This window comes from Sparus aurata, chromosome 4 (genome assembly GCF_900880675.1).
Source record: "Sparus aurata chromosome 4, fSpaAur1.1, whole genome shotgun sequence".
Taxonomy (NCBI): Eukaryota; Metazoa; Chordata; class Actinopteri; order Spariformes; family Sparidae; genus Sparus; species Sparus aurata.
Window position 1 is genome coordinate 12,704,844 of NC_044190.1, and position 5,500 is coordinate 12,710,343.

Consider the following 5,500-nt stretch of genomic DNA (forward strand, 5'->3'; position numbering starts at 1 on the left):
ACTGTAATTTTCTTGTCGAAAATGGGAACGTTGTTGACATAGATCACTGGGAACCCCAAATATTTCCTCACAGGTGATTTCATATCTATCTATCTATCTATCTATCTATCTATTTATCTATCTATCTATCTATCTATCTATCTATATGTATATATATATGTGTATATATATCTATATACATATATATGTATATATATATATATATATATATATATATATATATATATATATATATATATATATACATAAATGTAGGCATTAAAACATTGACATTGCTTTGTTTCAAGAAATCCACCAACAGATCTCTTTTACACGATACAGATTTTACCCCCCAATTGATGATTTAATACATTTTTAATCAAAGTGAGATGTCAACTCACAGATTTTGTGGATAACATCATGGTGTATATTTGTGATATTTGTACTTAATACTCTTTATATCTGAGTATAACACATAAGCAAAGACTTCAGAACAAACTTGAAACTTGTATAAAGTCCCAGTTCACTTATGACAGGCAGAGGGAGCTAGATGAAAAAATATCAGGATATAGAGATCTATCAGATGTATCTATCAGATGTATCAGAAATGTCCACATTTTCATAATATCAGAGCACTAGGGACTACGATAACACTGAGAAGACTTCTTGCCTTGGTTTTGAGTCATAACATTCTGCATCCATTAGTACCACTACGAATGAATTGGTGATATATGCATTCTCTCCTCCCATATGAAGTATGTTTCCCTTAAATGCTGTAAGCAACTATAGACATCTGAGCCTCGTGGTCACTGATACAAAAAAAGTTTATCTAACAGTCCGTTGAACTACCATTCATCTCATTTCTCTGAGCAGGTAGCACAATTAGAGTCTGTTATTTTCTGTGATGGAGCTGAAGGATGGTCCTGGTCTGATGCCAGAAAGCAAATGCCTCAATTTTGATGGTATCCCTCCTGAATTGCTGTCAGCGCTCTGAGACTGAATAGGCACCACAGTTCTTGATTTAAGCCCCTGTGATTTTTTTGTTTGTGAAACTACTTCCATGTTTGATTTTGTTCTTCTTTTTTTCTGACAGTTGATCCGTTCACAGGTTTGGGTTACTTTAAAAAATATTCTGATACAGTTACTAATTACCTGTTCAAAAAATGCAATTGGAAATGTTAACCAAGTATCACAGTATTAAAGTAATGTAAATGTATTACTTTCCCTTCCTTTTGAATTACCTCACTACCAAACATATTAAATACAGATTAAGCAAAAAAAACAAAAAACAGGATAACTTCATTAAACCTTAACAAGTGTGTATTCTGTAAAAATACAAATAATACAAAACTCCTGTCTACTGCTAACCCTGCAATACTTAACTATCACCACTACATGTAGAGTCATTAACTATCCATACAATACTTAATCTAGTATTGCACTCCAATGCAGTCTTTCACCACCTGTGTAGTAACAATCTCACATGAATATACACTGAACAAAAATATAAATGCAACACGTGTTTTTGCTCCCATTTTAGTAGCAAGCTCCAGACTTCCCTTTCCCCGGCCACATCGGCTAACTCTGACTGGGGAATCCCCAGGCACTCCCAGGCCAGAGAAGAGATATAATCCCTACACCTGGTCCTTGGTCTACCCCTAGGTCTCCTCCCAGTTGGACGTGCCAGGAACACCTCCCTAGGAAGGCGCCCTGGTGGCATCCTCATCAGATGCCCGAACCACCTCAACTGGCTCCTTTCCACGCAGAGGAGCAGCGGCTCTACTCCGAGTCCCTCCCGGATGGCTGAGCTTCTAACCCTAACTCTAAGGGAGACCCCAGCCACCCTGCGAAGAAAACCCATTTCGGCCGCTTGTACCCGCGATCTCATTCTTTCGGTCATGACCCATCGCTCATGACCATAGGTGAGGGTAGGGACAAAGATTGACCGGTAGATCAAGAGCTTTGCCTTCCGGCTTAGCTCCCTTTTCGTCACAACCGTGCGGTGAAGCACATGCAACACCATACCCGCTGCTCCGACTCTCCTGTCAATCTCACACCCCATCATCCCCTCACTCGTGAACAAAACCCTGAGGTACTTGAACTCCTTCACTTGGGGCAAGGACACATTCCCCACCTGGAGTAGGCAATCCACCGGTTTCCTACTGAGAACCATGGCCTCAGATTTAGAGGTGCTGATCCTCATCCCTGCCGCTTCACACTCAGCTGCGAACTGATCCAGTGAGCGTTGTAGATCTACAGCCGATGATGCCATCAAGACCACATCATCTGCAAAAAGCAGTGATGCAATCTTAAGGACACCGACCTGTAACCCCTCCATACCACGACTGCGCCTCGAAATCCTGTCCATGTATATCACAAACAGGATTAGAGACAAGGCACAGCCCTGGCGGAGGCCAACACCCACTTGGAACAAGTCCGACTTACTTCCGAGTATATGCACACAGCTCTCGCTTTGAGAATATAGGGAATGGAGGGCCCTCAGAAGGGACCCCCTCACCCCATACTCCTGCAGCACCTCCCACAGAACGGGTCCCCCGGGATGATTGGGACTCTGGGAGATTGTACTCCCAGGCCCCCTCCAAGACCCCTGCCAGAGTAAAGAGCTGGTCCATTGTTCCACGACCAGGACGGAATCCGCATTGTTCCTCTTCAATCTGAGGTTCGACAATCGGCCGGACCCTCCTTTCCAGCACATTGGAGTAGACTTTCCCAGGCAGGCTGAGTAGTGTGATACCTCTGTAATTGGCACACACCCTCTGGTCCCCCTTCTTAAAAAGAGGGACCACCACACCTGTTTGCCACTCCTTCGGCACCGACCCCGACCCCCACGCAATGTTGAAGAGGCGTGTCAACCAAGACAGCCCCTCAACACCCAGAGCCTTCAGCATTTCTGGTGGTATTTCATCGCTCCCTGGGGCTTTGCCACTGTGGAGTTGTTTGACAACCACAGTGACTTCACCCAGGGAAATCGGTGATGATACCCCATCATCCTCCAGCTCTGTCTCCATTACAGAAGGTGGCTGAGTGGGATTCAGGAGGTCAGCGAAGTACTCCTTCCACCGCCCTATGACCTCCTCAGTCGAAGTCAACAAGGTCCCATCCTTGCTGTACACAGCCTGGATGGTTCCCCGTTTCCCCCTCCTGAGGTGGCGAACAGTTTTCCAAAAGTGCTTTGGCGCTGCCCGAAAGTCCTTCTCCGTGGCCTCGCCGGACTCCTCCCACACCCGCTGCTTTGCCTCTGCCACGGCTGCGGCTGCTGCCCTTCAGGCCCGTCGGTGCCCCAAAACTGCCTCAGGAGTACCCCGGGACAACATGTCCCTGAAGGACTCCGTCTTCAGTCGGACGGCTTCCCTGACCACCGGTGTCCACCACGGTGTCCGAGGGTTGCTGCCCCTTGAGGCACCTAAGACCCTATGGCCATAGGACACAGCTGCAGCTTCAACAATGGAAGCTTTCAACATCGTCCATTCAGGTTCGATATCCCCAGCCTCCACAGGGATGCTAGAGAAGCTCCTTCGGAGGTGGGAGTTGAAGGCTTCTCGGACAGGGGCCTCCCCCAGACGTTCCCAGCTTACCCGCACTACTCGTTTGGGCTTACCAGGTCTATCCAGGGATTTCCCCTGCCACCGAACTCAACTCACCACCAGGTGGTGATCAGTTGACAGCTCTGCCCCTCTCTTCACCTGAGTGTCCAAAACACACGGTCAAAGATCAGATGATACGATCACAAAATCGATCATTGACCTTCGACCTAGGGTGCTCTGGTACCACGTACACTTATTAGCATCCTTGTGTTCGAACATGGTGTTCACTATAGACAGACTGTGACTAGCACAAAGGTCTAATAATAGAACACCACTGGGGTTCAGATCGCAGATCGGGGAGGCCGTTCCTCCCAATCACGCCCCTCCAGGTATCTCCGTCATTGCAGACATGCGCGTTGAAGTCCCCCAGTAGGACCACGGAGTCTCCTTCCCCCCAAGAGAGGTGACATTCCACGTCCCCAGAGTCAGCCTCTGCTGCCCAGGTCTTGGTTGCCGGACTTCGTAACCTGGCTCGAACCATCAGGCCAGGAGGAAACGGGAGGAGAAGAGCCTCCGCCAGTGTGCTGCTGCTCGTGTGTCATTCCCCCCTGTGTCGCTGTACTCTGGCCCTTATAACACCTCCGCCCACTCCAGAGCCCGGATTCCGCTCAGGTTTGCTCAGCTAACGGGGGAGGAGCGCTACCTGCAAGAGAAAGAAACACAGGGAAAGAGAGAGAGAAACGCACGCCAGCCCAACGTAACAACGACAGCGTGTTCCAGTTCCTGCCAATATCCAGCAACTTCGCACAGCCATTGAAGAGGAGTGGACCAACATTCCACAGGCCACAATCAACAACCTGATCAACTCTATACGAAGGAGATGTGAGGCAAATGGTGGTCACACAAGATACTGACTGGTTTTCTGACCTCCCAGACCCCCCCAGTGAAGCAAAACTGCACATTTCAGAGTGGCCTTTTATTGTGGCTAGCCTAAGGCACACCTTTGCAAAAATCATGCTGTCTAATCAGCATCTTGATATGCCACACCTGTTAGGTAGGATGGATTATCTCGGCAAAGGAGAAGTGCTCAGTAACACAGATTTAGACAGATTTGTGAACAATATTTGAGAGAAATGGATCTTTTGTGTATATAGAAAAAGTTTTAGATCTTTGAGTTCAGCTCATGAAAAATGGGAGCAAAAACATTGCTTTTATATTTTTGTTCAGTGTAATAAAGGTTAATCTAGCTCTTACCTATATATAATCATACATTTGTGCTTACATTCTTTAATCTGTGTTAACTGTGTCTATATCTGCATCCTTAATGGTAACCTAGTGTGCTTTTTTAGTTTTTTCTCCTTTTCTATTAGAGTTATATATAGCGACCTGTGCATTGTAAAAGATCTTGAAAGTTAAAGGGGTCAAAGTCTGCACCAACGGGAGCTCCTTTTTCCCACAGAAACCACTGCTCCTGAAACGCTTCGTCAGCCTGCCTTAACTTTGTGACTTTGTGAGATAACACTATGTCACAGGGTCACACATTTGAATGATTTATGCCCGGCAGGTGGTTTGGCATGTAAGAATTAATTTAGCAAAGCTGCTCTGGTGTTGTTAGCAGTGCTGGTTCAGGCATGTGTGAGCTGGGCAATCAGAGGAGACCAAGTATTAGGGAGGGGGGCTTAAAGAGACGGGAGCTAAAACTGACACGGAGAACGGAGGACTGCTGCAGCACTGGACAATATGAGAAAACTGATGGGTTTTTTTTCGTGTTTTTTTTTTTTTAAGCATTAAGGGATGTAAAACTATTCTAGTAGTAACACCAAACATAATTATTAGCCGAAAATTTGGCATATTTCTCCCTTAAATGGGCTCTCTGTAATGTGTTTATGCATACCAAGTCTGATGAGATCTTGGGTCGATTTTCCTGATAAGAATCAACAATATACATTAACAAAAATGACCAGAGACAAAGAGCA